Source organism: Thermobia domestica, chromosome 9 (assembly GCF_964235325.1).
Source record: "Thermobia domestica chromosome 9, izTheDome1.hap1.1, whole genome shotgun sequence".
NCBI lineage: Eukaryota > Metazoa > Arthropoda > Insecta > Zygentoma > Lepismatidae > Thermobia > Thermobia domestica.
Window position 1 is genome coordinate 278903240 of NC_137462.1, and position 18528 is coordinate 278921767.

Here is an 18528-nt window from a genome sequence, read left to right on the forward strand (position 1 = left end):
TCAACTAACCAACAACACCTGCTCCGAGGTCGCATTGGACTAGGGGTACACCTTTTCTTAGCCCGAGATCGCATTGGACTAGGGATCCTCACTACAACCAAGCCTCACGAAGCTGCCTTGGGCTGAGGGGGCTTTGCTTGAAGACTCACCAAAAACCTTGCAGGTGCCTTGGAGACTGTTTTGAGAGGAGGTGCACCGTACAAAACACCAATTTCCCTTCATCTGGTCAATAAGCAGAAAGACACTATTTACTCTTTGTAATCAAAGACATTTGTAATTAGCAATTTTATAATAAATTGGTGAAGGGGAAAAGATTAGCCCGGACCATTATTTTGTCTCTACCTATAAAGTCATTGCGATATTATAATATCCGCATACACATTACTGGCGATAGTTCGTGTTGGTCCCTTCGCGATTCTCCGCGAGAAATCGAAGGAGCGCGGACCGAAATGAAGTTCTCGCTGTTAAGTGGTGGTAACTTCAACACCCCGACTCTAGATGACTGTTTCGACTCGACGAAACCCTACTGCCAGTTGCACACTAGCGACAATCCTTCGACGCGTCGCTATATCGACGATCGACATATACCGGAAAGTGGGCCACTGGTTGTTCGCGACGTTTATGGCATGGGGAAGTTGGAAATCAATTACAACTTATTTTCACAGTTGATAACAAAATTAAATATGAAAGGGATACTATGCACAGATTAAGAGAACAGGTATTTGACATTCATAACTGATCACGCAATAAGTCTGCAGTTATATTAGGGGTGCCCACAAGAGGGATCTATGACGCAAACTGCGTCATTGAAATATTTGGGGGGGGGTTAAAAATCTATGTAAATATTTTTTAAAGGGTGTGTAAAAATTAATCGAAAAGAATATTTTATTTTCATGGAAGAACACCTACGGATAACACAATGCATAATTTTTTTCTTCTGTCCTTTATACCACGATACTGACCATTTTGGTTAATGGTTGAAACGGTTTTAAGGTTTTCGGTTTCATTCCTTACCTGAAAATCATCTTGTGTATGTCACTTCAATCTGTATTTTTTCTGAACTTTATTACATTAGGGGATATTTACGAATTTTTTTTTTTTTTTTTTTTTTTAATTAGCTGATAGTTTAATTTCGATGTCGAAAGCCCTGTTAATTAAGTAACTAATCATCCAATTTTAGCTTGAAGTTCACGTGTGTTTTGTCCAGAGTTTGGAATATGGAAAGTGGTATTTAGATAGCAGATTCTTGACCAGTCATTACTCTTGTCCATGTTTAACCAGTCATCAATCCTCTTTGATTAAAGCGTTGTTTTGATTTATATTTTATATGCGTTAAAATTCGTTGCATCAGACCAGATTGATATCTGAATTAGTCGGTTATAGTAGCTTTTTTATGTAACAGCATTTTAAATGTTTTATAGTGACGACAACTTCCACGTATCAGTAGCCTCAGATAAGATATTTTTTATCCTGGGCCGCTATCTTGAAACTGTTTCAGGATTTCTTTTTTACTTTTGGCATACTGTAGTTGAGCCTGAATTTTAGCCAGTGTTCTTTGGATTTTGCTTGCTGAGAACTGTTTGTGGTTCGCAGGAAGAATTTTGTATTTGAACTTAAAATTCTGGATAGTAGAACAGACGATTTGGCAAGAGAAAGTGTTTGTATATACATAACATTTAAATTTGAATTGGCATAATTATACGATCAGGCTGGGAGGGGGGGGGGTAAGTCAGACAGTTGGAGGATGCGTCATGAACATAAGAGGGGATGGGCATCACTGGTTATATCTAACATTTATTTTTTCTTTTCTTTTTTCTTTCTTTTTTCCGTTCTGCCTTATATTGTCATTGAACTTGAACACGGTTGCAAAGAAATATGGCTTCTAGGTCAGTAAAACGTATGCAATAAATATCGAAAAATATTTTACAAGTTTTAAGAATTATTTCACTAACAACTCAGTCCATGTAGAATTTTAAAAGGATGTTTATGAATGCGATGGCTCTTGTATTGGTATAACTAAAAAATCATTAAAACGAGGATAAAGATTCTATTAGTTCAGGTTTGTTAAAACAACCTAGTTTTTCGAACGTAAACTAAAAGGAAGTTCAAAATATCAAAATCACTCCTAAAACTACTTCATATGTTGAAAAAAACGTTTTTGATTCATTCTAAGAACTCAAAACCTAGTGTTGAATCTCGATTAAGGTAGTATAGACAAGGATTGGGATTTTATCATTAATAGCTTTATTCACAAACATGAGATTAATTTTATCTAGCCATAGATTGCAATACTGTTTCTTGCAACTTTGCTCCCAGGCATCATACAGGAGCAGCAAGCATGCATCGTTTGAATCTGATAGCAGTTCATACAGTCCAATTTCAGCCATATTTGATTTATATGGTGTGACCGGTAAATTTGTAAATATATAAGTAATTATTAGTGTTTATACAAATTTTGTAATTTTTGGGAACCAGTGCTGTGTTTTGAAGCGTTTTTTGTGATGATATATGTTAGCCAGCTTGCTATGTACTAGTTCAAACTTAGTAGGGGAACTTTTTATCCGAAGGGCAGTATGTACCAGAAAAATTATCATGACATCTAGCCCTCTTGAATTTTATAAGCACTTCTTTGTTCCTTCCAGTGAAGTCATTTCTCCAAGAGTGATTTGCGTACCATGAAATAATTACATATGGCAACGAAACAAGTTATCGAGAAGGCCATTCACGTTTATCGTGTATAAAAATAATTTTTGGTTCCAACATTCGACACTATTTTGCTTCCCGCATATAAATGTGGGTGACAAGCAAATGCTGTAGTACATTTATGACGTGTATCTATTGTTTCTACATGTAGGTAATTTCAATTTATTCTGCCTCTTATTTTCTAGAATTGGATTTTATTTATGACTTGAGTGACAGTCTATCAAGTGTTACGACATAATCTTGATTTACCAAGGAACAAAACCTTGAACATAATGAGCAATATTTGTTTTAATGACCTTATGGATGTATCTAGTTTTGAAACAAAATGCCTAATTCCGTATTCATTGCAAGTTCTATCAACAAATGATCTTGTAAAACTGCACCATATCTGTTTCTAAAAGCATATATATTCTTGTTGTTAAAGTTGTTTTATGGAACAAAAATTCCTTTCATAGCGAGTAAACCAACATAAGGTTGACGTTAAGTTGAAGAGAGCCAGAAATGCAGTCTACAAGCACATAAGAGACACAGGGCATTCAGTTAATTGGGGTGAAGTGAAAGTGCTGAGCCAAGAGAAGAGAAAGTTAATCTGAAAATGGAAAGAGGCAAAGTTTATTGAAATAGAAGGCGATAGAGTTATGAACTGGAACTCTAATCTTAAAATTGATTAACAGTGGAATATGTTACTATGGAGCCTTAAAGTTTAAATAAGTTAATTGTGCAGGTTTATTTTTGTAAATGTATTAATTCTTTATTATTTATATTATTTAATTAGTATTCATATATAAAGAAGTTAATTGTAAGCTTATTTTGTTAATTACTCGTAGATTAGGCTTGAGTTATTAGAAATTAATGTATGGAGTCAACATAGAGTGGAATAACGACTTTTCTATATCTGGTATCTGATGTACGGTAATTGGCTGTTGTAGCCTATAGTAACCAGTCAAGAATCAGAGATATTTTCGCTGTCACTTACATTAAATTTATCACTACCTGTGCATTTATAGTGTCTAATAAAGCCAAAGTGGATAGTTGGTGAAACTATTACAAGTTTGTAAGTGTTACAATATTTGTAAAACTTACAGCGTATTGTGTACAGTGTATTATTTTGTTCAGCGAGTAGTTTAAATCTAATTTTAAGTCAAAAATCTAATTTAAGTTCCAATTCTTATATATATATATATAACAGAACGTTTTTATCGTTTATTTTGTAACAAATAATTTACTCGCTGGAAATAATCGCTTATCATTAGATTTAATATTGTTCCTACCTACCACAACCATTGTATCTCCGTCCAAGGGACAAAATGACTTCCCCGCCAAAAATTACTCTGGTACTCTTCTCGTTGATATCCTCCTTTTGTAACTTTTATAGTATAAAGCTGAAGTATCAAGCTATCAGGAGCATATTTTTCTTCTGGTATTGCACAAATATGCCCACTTTTGTCCAGGTAAAATATTAAACCTGGAGTGAGTAATTTCCCTTACTTTCTGATAGAGAAAGATATGTAAAGTTTTGTTGTGTGAATCTATCGATATCTACTTCCATTTATCGAAGCCTCAGCGACGAAAGGAGCTCCAGACCACCGAAATATTTCGAGAATTGATTTTGAAGGCCAATTCAAGGAAGTACTCACAACAATCTTAATTATGGAACACATTCAAAACAAAACTATAAAGAAACATAAATCCTTACTTTTTGTGATAAAACAAGATAAGCGAGGCCGCGGTGGCTCAGTGATAGAGCGTTCACCTCTGGTGCGTAGGGTCCCTGGTTCGATCTCAGCTTGCGCCGAGTGGACTTCGTGGTGGACAAACACCGTGTGAGTGAGTTTTCTCGGGGTTGCCCCGTTTATCCCAGTTCCTCCATTCATTTCATCATTCCATTAATTTCCCATCATCACCGTCTCCTCTAGCCTAGACGGCATAACTGTGGGACGTAAAACTTAAAGATTTCATTTTAAAATAAGATAAGGCACTTAAACGTATGGTTGGCATAGCTGCTAGTTTGCATAAACTTCTTTTTACCGTGGACTGTTTGGATGGTAATAATCACCATTATATACCACCATTATATAATAAATATAAAGGGTGTCTCAAAAGTCCCATAATATCAGAGTTACAACAAAAAGTAAGAGATAAAACAGTCTCCAAATATAATGTTTTCAAACTAAAGTGAAGGATTTTTTTTTTTTTTAAATCGGACGAGCCATTTGGGCTGTACACTCTTTATGCACCCAATTTTAAATGAAAATGCAATGTTACCACTTACCTGGATCCACAACATAAGTGGATGAAATTACTGTTTGAAATGAGGGATTGCCATCGACACGTTAGCGTAAAAGACAGTCACTTCGATTTCAATAAAATAAAGAAAAAAAGTTAAGTGTTGTGATAGGAGTCATCGTGCAGTAGTTTAACAGTTTCTTTTACGCATCATGATTGAGACGGATATATTTTAGGCTACCCATGGTCAAATTCAGCTTATTATTAAGGAGAATAGGCTGCCATTCTTTGCGATACATCTATTTACTACGTTAGCAATTTCCCAAATGTACTGCTAATTCTTAAACGAGAAAGAAATCCTTTAGAATCTAAAATAACTTAGAGGGATGCAGGATAGAAACAATAAAGAACAAATAAAGAACATATATTTTCGTTGAATTTATTTGTCGAAACAAATTTATTAATTATTCTTTATGGAAGAATATGAGACCAGATTAAGTTAAAACCAATACATCAAATTTAATTGTATCTGCAAACACATTTAAGTTTCTTATTCCTTACAAATAAAGTAAGGTGTATATATATATATTCTTATTTATTTTAGGTATTTATACACTTTCTCACTTCCATAAGTTAGTTTGCAAATTCAATTTTTTGGTGTATTTAAACTGCAGAAATTTTCTGAAGCCCTGAGCTGCAGCTACGAAGGAAATTGTGTCATTTTTTACGACCAATTTAGATTTTTTATCTTTTACTCGTATTCTTAATTTTACTAAATGTCTTTCCCATACAATCAATCCTCACGCATTCGCATTCCCTTGCAACAAGTTTGCTCATTCTTCATACAACATTCATTCCTCTCATTCTCTCTCTCTCTCTCTCTCTCTCTCTGTCTCTCTCGATAAATGAAATCGAAGTAATAATAAAAGTTATTATCTATCTGTACAATATGTTTGTAACAGTGTATCGCACTATTTCTTGCTTTTTTTTTTTTTTTTTGTTGTTGTTGTTTCATAATATAATAGTACTAATAAAAAAAGAGTTGAAAACAAACACACTAGCGGGAATTAATAAGCCGAATAACACATATAGATTTGTTTCATAAAAGTGGCAATATGTCAATTAACATAAAAACAATTAAAATATACATAGAATAGACGCAATCTCAGATCACGTTAATTCTATGCCTCTGAAATTATGATTTTGTCTAAAATTGTATTGCGTATTTGTAAGGGTTCGTACAAACATCAGAATTTTACAAGCAATTTTTTTAAGTATTTGCAAAATTTTGAGAAATTTACACACAATTTTGCTCCTTTTGAACGAAGAAATATTCTTAGAATTCAAAAACCTTAACACGGTTATTTATAGTCTTTTATGCTTGCTCCATGGTGCAATTTTTTTCGTCACATATTTTAGGATTTTGTCACAATTAAATTACAATTCAAAAAATGTTTTCACTTACTTTTTCTAAAAAAAATACAATAAACCTTCCACGAAAATCAGATTCGTTTTCTTTTGTTCCTTTCTTACTCTTTTATGAAAACAAGTAGTATTTAAACGTGACTGGGGTTGAAAGTCTTACAAACTTTAATACATAATTTTGTTATTTATAAACATTTGAATATATGCCACTTTTTTGACTATGACTAATCTGTTACAACTTGAAAACATTGAACAAAATTCAGCTATGCAACACATATTTCGCTTTCATTCAGTTAATCACATAAAAAAATACTGAACCAAGCTCTAAAATAACAAATGTTTGTAATATGTATATATATGTGTGTGTATGAGTAACATTTACATGTAGTGATTAACAAAGAAACACAAACAAACCAATATTTATTTTATTCCTTCCTTATTTATTTATTTTTTTTTTTTTTTCAAAAAAAATCTTAAATGAAAGAATATGCATTAATATTAAAATGCCTGGCAGTTAACTTCTACTCTTTCTGCATTCATAAATAATAATCTGCAATATAACTACATTATATATATATATATACTGTACACGAATTCTTTCTCTCGGTATCCACATCGGATACCAAAAACACGTAATTGACAAATATATACATAGACCTTATTTCTCGATTCATATTTTCATCATTAATTCATCATACATTTTGTTATATGAATCTTGGCATGTACTATAATGAAGCTTTTACACTTTTTAGGCTTCAAGATGGTGACTGGTTAGATATTTTTTCTTTCCTTTTTTTTTCTTTTCCTATTCTGAAGAAGTATGAAAACAGACATATGAGGCATTGGGTGGCAAAGTGGTGTAACTAATATTTTTTTCCCCGTTTTTTAAATTAGATTAAGTCATTTCCGTGAATTTGAAACCACAACCTATTGGATGGCAAAGTGGCGTAACTAATATTTTTTTCCCCGTTTTTTAAATTAGATTAAGTCATTTCCGTGAATTTGAAACCACAACCTATTGGATGGCAAAGTGGCGTAACTAATATTTTTTCCCGTTTTTTTTTTTTTTTTTTTTTTTAATTAGATTAAACCATTTCCGTGAATTTGAAACCATAACCTATTGGATGGGAAAGTTGCGTATTCCAGAGTTAAAAGATCATGCCATAGGCCAAAAGATGGCAGCACAAAGAACCGATTTTGTCCGCTTTTTCTGTACCGATTCTAATAAAAGTCGCAACATCTCACAATGTCTTAAAACTGAGCTACACCACTTTGCCATCCAATGCCTCATATCATAATTTTAAATTTTGTGGAATCACATCAAGTTGATTATTACTCTATGTTGATGATGGAATACATTATTTTTCATATTCGTAACAGAACTTGAAGAAGTGTGAATACTCAATACAAACTTCTAATAGATTGGAATTATGACAAGTCAGTTCTATTCGATTTCCATAATAATAACCCAATTTTGTTCCTAAACAAAAGCATTGGGTTAGAATAGGTATGTTCTAATTAAAAGCCTGACTTTCTAAAAAAGATACAAAATTTACCATTTTTCTTTTGCTTGTTTTTCATAAGTGAAAAGAGATAATGAAATGCAACTAACCACAATCATAGATAATGTTATTCTACAACAGAAAATATGAACCTGAAGAATTTTCAGTATTTCCAGAATAACATTTCCACCAAAATCTAAGTTAAGGCAGCGACTAGAGGAACGAACTCAACTGCGTTTGATTCCATAACATGTTGTTTTGGTGTCCTCTGAACTACTTTTTAAATAACCTTATTATTTAATTTTAATAACTGCATGCAAAACAATTTTGTTTATTACAAATTAAATACAGTTTTTATTTGAAAAGCAGTTCACCAGACACAAAAAGAACATGATATGTAATCAAATGCAGTTGAGTTCATTCCTCTAGTCGCTGCCTTAACTTAGATTTTTGGAAGAATGTTGGAAACACTGTAATGACTATGAATGGTACAACTGAAAATTCTTGAGGTTCATATTTTCTGTTGTAGAATAACATTATGTATTATTGTGGTAAGTTAAATTGCATTATCTCTTTTCACTTATGAAAAACAAGCAAAAGAAAAATGGTAAATTTTGTATTAGTTTTAGTAACTCAGGCTCTTAAGCAAGAATTGTAAAAATTCTCTGTATACATAAGTCTGTAGTAATCAGTGGGTGATAGTGAAGCACACCATAATATTCTATTACTACTTGTGCAACACTAAAAAAACAAATCGAGTTGCGTACTGACAACGGTTATGTTTTGCATACCAAATGCGTTTGTTAGAAACAAAACATTAATCCATCAACAAAACAGAGATAAAATATCACAATAAAAGGAGCAGTATATGACAGTAACATTCTCCGATCCTAATGTATGTTCTTAATAAATAAATTACAAATTGGAGCGACTCATTTTCACTGGAAACACTTCAGATAGGTCTCAGCTTACTTTACCTACGAGTTTTTTCCTCCTCCTACTTTACCTCTCTTTTTTACCTACGACTTTTTTCTTCATTAGATGCTACAGAAGTATTAATAAGTCGTATAATACCAATATTCTTCAATCTATTTATAATTGCTCAAGGCTTCAGTCAACAATTCTTTATATCAAAAGTCTTTCAATGAAGCCTGACCAGTGTAGAGCTTTACCATGTTACTGCTTACATTACCTCTTCTCGTGCTCAAAATATTTTTTTTATACCAATTGAAAATAGATTTATCTTTTGCCCCCAACCTGATCGATACAGGACCTAAATACTGATTCATTTTAATTATTGGTTGTGTTTCTGTATCTGTTATATACTTGAAGATAATTTATTACATTTAATTCAATAATTTTAAATCTAGAGAGGTCAGAGATTTTAACTACATACATTAAGTTTTAATTTTACATGTCTATCTATTAATAGTTTCAATTAGTTCTATTGAATGCAGAGTTTTGCTTGCATTCTACTAGTTAAAAGCCAAATTTGAACAGAAAATGGAATCCTGTTTTCTCTCACAAATATTTCTAGAAAATAATTCTATATATATATAGGGAAAAAATTATAACAGCTTTAAGAACTAAAAGAAAACTCTAAAAACTTTTTACATTGATTATACAATGTACATAACTGCTTCAATGTTTTGTATGTGTTCTGCACAGCAAAAAAAAAAAAAAAAAAAAAAAAAAAGTGTTGAAATAACACAAAATGACTACTACTTTAACATGATTCTTGTGTGTTGTTTTAACACCAAGGACATCGCTTTCCGAACGTATCAGAAATAACTAGTTACTAGCTGTGAGAATTTGCATTGGCTTTTGTTGTTTGGTATAAGCAAAGTTTTACGCAGTATATTTGGCATTTATACCAAGGAACGAGTAACGTTTTGCGCTTTCTGTAATCGGTCACAATAATAGTTTTGTAAACTTGTAAATAGTCTGACAACAGCTACATGAGTAGCAGTTCTGGCATCTGTTGTTCTTATGTGCTAGGACATAAAAATTACAAATAAGGAAAACAGATGGTTCCATTGCAATTCATGTAACTGTTGTCAGACAATTCACAGGTTTACAAAAAATTATTGTGACCGATCACAGACAACATAGAACATTATTCATTGTTTGGTGTAAATGCTAAATATGCTGCGTAAAACTTTGCTTATACCAAACAATAAAAACCAATGCAAATTCTCACAACCAGTAACTAGTTATTTCTGATATGCTCGGAAGACGATGTCCTTGGTGTTAAAACAACACACAAGTAACACTCTAAGATGATAATCATTTTGTTGTTTCAACATCTCATTTTTTGCTGTGTGCTTTTACCACATTACAATGTTTTATTATAATTAATATTTATTAAAGCTACACTGACACTAGGCCATCAATTAAAAGTCCATTATTTTCTTTTCTTATATTGTTGTGGGGAAGGAATTCTTCAATTTGAATGAATTTTCTTCTTAATTTTTCTTTAATTCTTTTGAACAAGTAATAAAAATATAACATATGACACAGCAAGATTGGATGGTGCATATATTTATATATACATATATATTATACTTCTTGAAGGCAACGAATTTAACCAAGATCACATGACAATTGCTGTGTAAGGCAAATAACTGGACTCACACAAGGCACCAGCAATTTGCATTTGGTATTATCAGCTTCTGGTTACGATGTATTTATTTTTTTATTCTTTTCTTCATTTTTCATTCTTGACTTCTTAAAGTTTTTCCCCTGTTTCTTTGTTCATTATTATTATCTTTTCCCTTTTCTCTTTTATGTAACACTTTTTTTTTCCTTGAACACATCATATATGTAACGCACCTTTCTTTAGCACATGGATGTAAAGAGATTTTTACTCTTTTTTTAAAAGAAAGTCTCCTATCAGTCAATTGTACCTTTGTACATCATACAGAGCACATCAAACGATCATGTGTCATAATATTCTGTTCTCGGGAAAAAGACAACTTTCCGTGTTATCTGAAATGAAAGAAAAGATTATTAAATTTGTGTACAAGACATGGAATTTGTGTTCAAATTTACAAGTGTAAATCAAAAATTATCAGCAATTTTGACACAACTCTTCTTACGTTATTCATACAATTCTCCGTCCTCGTGTATTTTATTGTTATGCTGTTGTAGTTATGCTACGAAAGTTAGATAATAATTCCTCCATTTATCTCCCTTTTGTTGCAGATTGATCATGGCCGCTCTATTAGAAGTTTGTACCAAAGAGGAACAACGAGCAGTAATTCGGTTTTTGTGAATGGAAGGCGTAACCCACCGAAGACTTTCGGCCCAATAGTCAAGAGTTACTCATCTAACTAACAGAACCATGTAGGCTCAATGTTGTCATTATTTGTGGCAGTAGATGGTCATCTCGCTTTTTCCTCATGCGTAACACTGGTGCGACAATTTTTGAATTTTTTCAATCCATTCGTAGACACTTCGTTGCTGAAAGACACTGCTCCTGTATTGTGGTGAAAGTCTTTGATGGACTGCGGCCCCTGTTACACCATCCAACCACAAAAACCGGATCATTGCTCGTTGTTCCTCTTTCGTGCAAACTTCTAATGGAGTTGCTATGATCTCTCTGCAACAAAAGAAAGACAAATGGAGGAATTAGGATCAAACTTTTATAGCATGACCACAATAGCATAACAATAAAATACACGAGGACAGAAGTCAGTATGAACAATGTAAAAAGACTTATGTTAAAATTACGGATAATTTTTGACTTATATTTTTCTAATTCTAAGGTGCAAAATGGAATCTACACACATAACACTTCTTTTAATATATATGTTCCTTTTTTAATTGTTAGACAAATAATATCGTAATGGTCCAATATACTATGACATTTTTTAGTATAAGTACAGTGTCGTGAAAACCTTGGTCGTATTACTACAATCACAATGCTCTTTACATTTAAAAAATCAAATGAAAATGAAATGAAATCTTTAAGTTTTATGCCCCACGGTTATGTCGGCTAGGCTAAAGGAGACGGTGATGATGAGAAATGAAGGAAATGGTGGAATGAAGAAAGTAAGAGGAAACGAGAAATCCCCGAGAAAACCTATGCACATGGTGTTTGTTCACCACAAAGCTCATTTGGTGCTAGTTGAGATTGAACCACGAACTCCATGCACCAGAAGTGAAGGCTCTACTACTGAGCCACCGCAGCCCCTTTAAAAAAGAAATATTTCATACCATGAAGCAGGGGCGGATCCAGGGGGGGGGGGGCAATCGCTACAGAAGAGGAAACTTTATTGTTTTATATATATAAATAAAATCCATCCCAGAGTTTGGAGCCCTTAAAACTAGCATTATGACAACTCACCGTCCCCCCTTCAGAAGTCGGTCCTAGATCCGCCCCAGACATGATTGTACCATCCATCATTCTCCTGTGACCATGTTGTCCCGTTTAGTGACTCAAAGATCAAATGTATTTATGGAAAAGCTAATGATATTCTGTCATGTTATGGTTCGATATGATTAACACGTAAATTTTGCTATCAGTGTATTTCCATGGGGTATTGAAAATCGATCTGAAACTCTTGAAATCTTTCAGTTTAACGTCCCACGATTATGCTCTTTCAGATGATTAAGAAAAGTTAATGATGATGGAAGAATTGGTGGAATAAGAATGCGGGAGTAAACGGGAATACTCCCAGAAAAGCCACGGACACGATGTTGTCCATCACAAACTTACTTGGCCGGGAATCGAATCAGGAACCTCACGCACCAGAGGTAAGCACTCTACCACTGAGCCAAAAAAAAATCCCTCCCCCAAATAAGTATTCTTTCCATATTCAATACGATTCAGGTTTTCATGTAAGTTTTTAATCAGGCTTCAATGCGAATTGAGATCACAAAATGTCGTTATGTTGGTTATCTTGGTGTTACGTTGGCCAATTTGTATAAATAGGGTTATACATTTCCCTATATTTGTGTTATGAATGAATATATTAAAATAATGAGCTATAATCAAATCATTAAATAATTAAAATAATATCCTGTGAACTGCTACTTAAATAACATTATTATTTAATTTTAATAACTATACGTTAAAACTATTTAGTTTATTACAAACTAAAGCAACTATTATTTAAAAAGTAGTTCGCAGGATGCCAAAACAACATGATATGTAATCAAATACAATTGACCTCCTTCTCCTAGTCGCTGCCTTAACTTAAGAGTTTGGAGCAGGTGTTATTCTGGCAACACTGTAATTACTGGATGGCAGCACTCAAAATTCTTCAGGTTCATATTTTCTGCTGTACAATGACATTATCTATGATTATGGTAAGTTGTATTTCATTATCTCCTTTCAGTTATGAAAAACAAGCAAAAGAAAATTGGTAAATTTTGTATTACTTTTAGTGAGCCAGGCTCTTAAAAGTAGAAATACTAAAATAATTTTATGTAATAAATTTACCCTGATGTATTCTCAAGAAACATCGACAATACTGCCTTTTTTCTCTAATACATTGCAGAGGATTTCTTTTCCTATTATAAGAAGAAAACTTCACTAAAACCAGTTCATTACGCACTCTCGTTACGGTTTTTTTTTCTTTTCTTTTTTTTTCACTGAGAGCATATCTTCTTTCTTTTTTTCATCTACTTCTTTCGTACTTCACATTTCCTGAACTTTTGACAGCCTCCACGTAGTTGAAAATCAATCAAATCGTTATTGAGTTTTAAAAAAGAGAAAAAAAACTAAATCTCCCAGCAACTTTTCCAAGAATTATTATTATTTTCTTTCAATGCAATGCTTTATTAGCACAATTCAATAGCTAAACGCACTGAAAGATTAAACTTCTACACATTTTCTTAACTACATCTCTTTCAAATATAACGATGACGAGAATTGATTTTTTTCAATGTTTCGTAACCGTAATATGATAACGTATCTAAGGGAAGCCACAGTGGCTTAGTGATAGAGCGTTCATCTCTGGTACGTGGAGTTCCTGATTCGATCCCAGCTCGCACCAAGTGGGCTTTGTGGTGGACAAAGTACCGTGTTCTTGAGTTTCCTCAGAGTTCTTCCGTTTCCTTCCAGCTTGTTGTTCTACATTATCGTTCACCTCATTATTACCGTCTTTCTTAGCCTTGAAACATAATTGTAGAACGTTCAATTTAAAAAGCGTATAAAAGGGTCATTCCTATCAAATTCGCGTTGGTTTTGTTTTTATTCTTTCTTTTCTTTTTTCCTTCTAAACTGATCACGAAACAAAAAGCATAATAAAGACTAGAAGGACATATATTTCTAATAAAAAGAAAAGAAAAAAGAAAAAAACTACAAATTTGAGTGGTAGGAGTTTTTTTCATTACGCTTATAGCTCAATGATCGTCATGTTATGACGCCAGAACTAATCTTGATACAGTTATCTCTTGTAAATAACAGGTCCACAATTCTACCTCATAATACCAGGTGGACCGTAAAACACTTGACGCTAGCAGTTATTTAGTTCTTAAGAGGCCTCATCCCGGCGAAATTAAAATACCGCTAATTTTACAGTAATTATGTGATATCTTCAAATAGATAAAAGAGATCCAAATGTGGAACAAGACCTCGCTAGACAATATCATTTTACATGAGATACCGTTATCACGACTCACTTATCTGCTTTCGATTTCGAACCATTTTGAAAATCGACATTTTTTTTCGCGTTTCTAAACGGCTGAAAACGGAAAGCTACTAGGTGACTTGTGATAACGGTACCTCACGCAAAATAATATTGTCTAAGGCGCTTTTGTTCCACATCTCGATTATCTTTTATCTATTTGAAGATATCACATTATTATTGTAAAATTAGCGGTATTTTAATTTCGCCGGGATAAGGTCTCTTAATGGACTAGAGTTGTAATAATTGGTTGACAATTGTTATGGCATGTTCATGGAAAATACGTTAACTGTATAAAATATACAGAACCTTATGAAAGAATGAACGTGTGTTTATGCTTCAAAAGTAGTGGTCACATAAGCACAATTACTAACATGTGATTTGTACAACGTTTTCTAAATGCTGTACCTTCATCTCGACCACTCCAGTAGTTGAGTTGATTTTAAGTTTAACATCCCTTTTAGCAGCGAGGTTGTATGAGACGTGACCTATTGATTAACGTGGGATCCGGACCACATGAGCTCCCGTCAAGAACCAAACCACCAGTCCCGTAGTGTATGCAGAATTTCATTAACGGGGAAGGGGTGGGATGGGGGTTAAAACTTGCACCTTGATATTGTTTCAGGTTTTTTGCATACATATATTAAAATGTAAATGTTTATTTCTTTTATAATATCTTGTTCAAGGAGGGTTAAAACATTGAAACTTCTCTGCCCAAGTACACCAATGATATCGACAAACAAATCTATAACTTGAATAAAAGATTTGAGCAGAGTGGATCTGTAGCGAATCTTCTCAGAACAAGTAGGCTTAAATGTGAGACTGCAGAAAAAAAAATAGTCTTGCAACTGTAGCGCACTGTTTTGTGTAACCTAATTGACAATGGTTAAGAACACTTTGAAAGGTTAACTAACTTAATATCTGAACCCTTACTAAGTGAAAGGTAAGATCTAAACGTAACATAATACGTATTATGCTACAATTTGTAATAATTTCCAGTTTTGTAGTTAATTCATAATTTATTTCAAATGCATTTTTGTCACTGACTTGCGGCACACCCTGTAAATGTTTAATGTAAGGACAGTAATTTTACAATTTTTAGTTTTATTTCTTTTCTGTTGAAGTGAGATTTTGTTATTAGACTCAAATATATTTATATGTTCAATTGTCTTATTTCAAGATAAATGGCCTTTCCTGGTAAGATAGTGAAATTGGCCCTTGATCTGAATTGGGTCGTTATTTACCCAAAATGTTACAGCCGAAGAACGACAGAAGCGGAAGGGACGAAAGAGAAAGGAAAATCGTGAACCCTGGCAAAGAAATGTTCGAAGTTTCTAAAATGGTCGAAAATCTGTGCAAAAAAACAAGGTTGTTTCCAGTTTTATTTTTTCACAATGTTACCATCACTTCCAGGCCCCGACAAATATGTATGTTGTACCTAAGGATATTACAAAATTTTGAACAAAAAAATAAGTGATGTACTCTTCAATTTTTTTAACGAATTTTTCAATTTTCAACACGGAAAAAACTGAGAAAATGTTCATAATTTTTAAAAATGTTCACATTTATACCTTTATAATACCTACAATCTGTGAAACTTTCAAAAGATTTCGACCACCCCACCAAAATTAAAGGATATTCAATTTTGAACATATATGATACGGTAAGAGGTAATGGTAGGGGGTCGAAATTTTTTTTTTAGGTAAGTTTAGGTCAAAAGTAACATTTAGGGTCAATAATGACTCAATTTGGATCAAGGATCAATCTCACTATCTTACTTGGAAAGGCCTTTTTTATAAACTTTATCCGAATTTAATGAAATTTGGGTATTCTGTCGGGCTTAGGAAACAAGCACTTATGCTAGAGGTTGAAATTATGAAGAGTTGAGGTCAAAATCAAAATGAGTCTTACGTTGAAATTTTGTGCATCTACACAATATGATAACAAAATAGCTTTCCAGGATCATTTTTTGTAAAAATTATTCAAGTTTGATGCTGCAGTTATTATTTCTCTTTGAGGTGTCTAATCAATCCCATTACTTGGGTTTGAAACCAGTTAAGGATAAGGAGAATAAAAAGGATATATTTTCATCCAATTGCAACCAGTCAACGATAAGGAGAATAAAAGGGATAAATTTTCACCCACTTGAAACCAGTCAACGATAAGGAGAATAAAAGGGATAAATTTTCACCCATTTGAAACCAGTCAACGATAAGGAGAATAAAAGGGATAAATTTTCACCCAATTGAAACCAAGGGATAAATATTTACCTAATTGAAACCAGTCAAGGATAAGAAAAATAAAAGAGAGAAATTTTCATCCAATTGCAACCAGTCAACGATAAGGAGAATAAAAGGGATAAATTTTCATCCACTTGAAACCAGTCAAGGATAAAGAGAATAAAAAGGATAAATTTTCACCCAAGCTCACCCAATGGAAACAAGTCAACGATAAGGAGAATAAAAGGGATAAATTTTCACCCAATTGAAATCAGTCATGGAGGAGAATAAAAGGGATAAATTTGCGTCCAATTGAAATGAGTCAACGAAAAGGAGAATAAAAGGGATAAATTTTCACTCAATTGAAACCAAGGGATAAATTTTTATCCAATTGAAACAGTCAAGGATAAGGAGAATAAAATGGATAAATTTTCACCAAATTGAAACCAACGGATAAATTTTCACCCACTTGAAACCAGTCAACGATAAGGAGAATAAAAGGGATAAATTTTCACCCAATTGAAACCAAGGGATAAATTTTTACCTAATTGAAACCAGTCAAGGATAAGAAAAATAAAAGAGATAAATTTGCATCCAATTGAAACGAATCAACGATAAGGAGAATGAAAGGGATAAGTTTTCACTGAATTGAAATCAGTCAAGGATAAAGAGAATAAAAAGGATAAATTTTCACCCAAGCTCACCCAATTGAAACAAGTCAACGATAAGGAGAATAAAAGGGATAAATTTTCACCCAATTGAAATGAGTCAACGAAAAGGAGAATAAAAGGGATAAATTTTCACTCAATTGAAAGCAAGGGATAAATTTTTACCCAATTGAAACAGTCAAGGATAAGGAGAATAAAATGGATAAATTTTCAACAAATTGAAACCAGTCAAGGATAAGGAGAATAAAAGTGATAAGTTTTCACGAAATGAAACCGGTCAAGAATAAGGAGAATAAAAAGGAAATTTTCACCCAATTTGAAACTTCCCTGATATAAATAAAATGATAACTTGCGTAAAAATTATTCAGTTTTCATACGAAACAGTACATATTTTTCTCTTAATATTTCTCAAACATCCGTATTGACTGAAGTTAAAAATGGACAAGAATAAGAAGTGACTCTACCCCATCTAATATCTAAATTTCACAATAAATGTCCTTAAAACTCTCTGGTTTCGTGTATTTCCTTTTAGGATTAAGAATTAGCCTTGGTGGTTGGGGCTGAAATTAGAGGGAGCACGGTAAATTCATTCATAAACTTTAAACAGCTATTTCAAAATAATTTTCGTAAGAACTTCTGATTTTATAAATTAAAGTCTCAGAGTGTTACTTAAGAATTATTACATTTATTCTGGTTATAATTGAACAAGGTAAGGCAGTGAAATTTTTGAGTCTGAAAAAAAAAAAAAAAAATCATAATCACTTGCTTCTGCCGTGCAGGGCCAGCAAGCGTAAGCAAACTTCCACCGTTAGGCACGAATTGTGTTTGCGTGTGCGACAATGTATTTGGTAATAACTCTCGCAAAATTGATTCTACTTTCATGAAACTTGACGTGTGCTTTCCTCAACGCTTTCTTAAATAAGTGTATTTCTTTGGCTGAAATCGTTCATTGATAACAGGGAAAATAAGGCGTCAATTTAATTCCAATTTGCAAGTTTTTACTACGCATTGTGATTAACAAATATATATATATATATATATATATATATATATATATATATATATATATATATATATATATATATATATATATATCCACGAACCTCAAAGAAAATTACTTTGTCGAAACACAGCATATACTTAATTTTAG

General features: G+C 32.8%; 1 protein-coding gene across 1 annotated transcript in view; it reads right to left on the minus strand.

Moving 5' to 3' along the window:
- Nucleotides 1–5893: 5893 nt before the first annotated feature.
- The window catches only part of LOC145660705 (protein amalgam-like), a 464422-nt gene continuing 451787 nt past the window's right edge, over nucleotides 5894–18528 (minus strand). The window contains exon 13 of the mRNA XM_081726056.1: nucleotides 5894–10844. The gene's annotated coding sequence lies outside the window, so the exon portion shown is untranslated. The remainder of the gene's footprint in view (nucleotides 10845–18528) is intronic.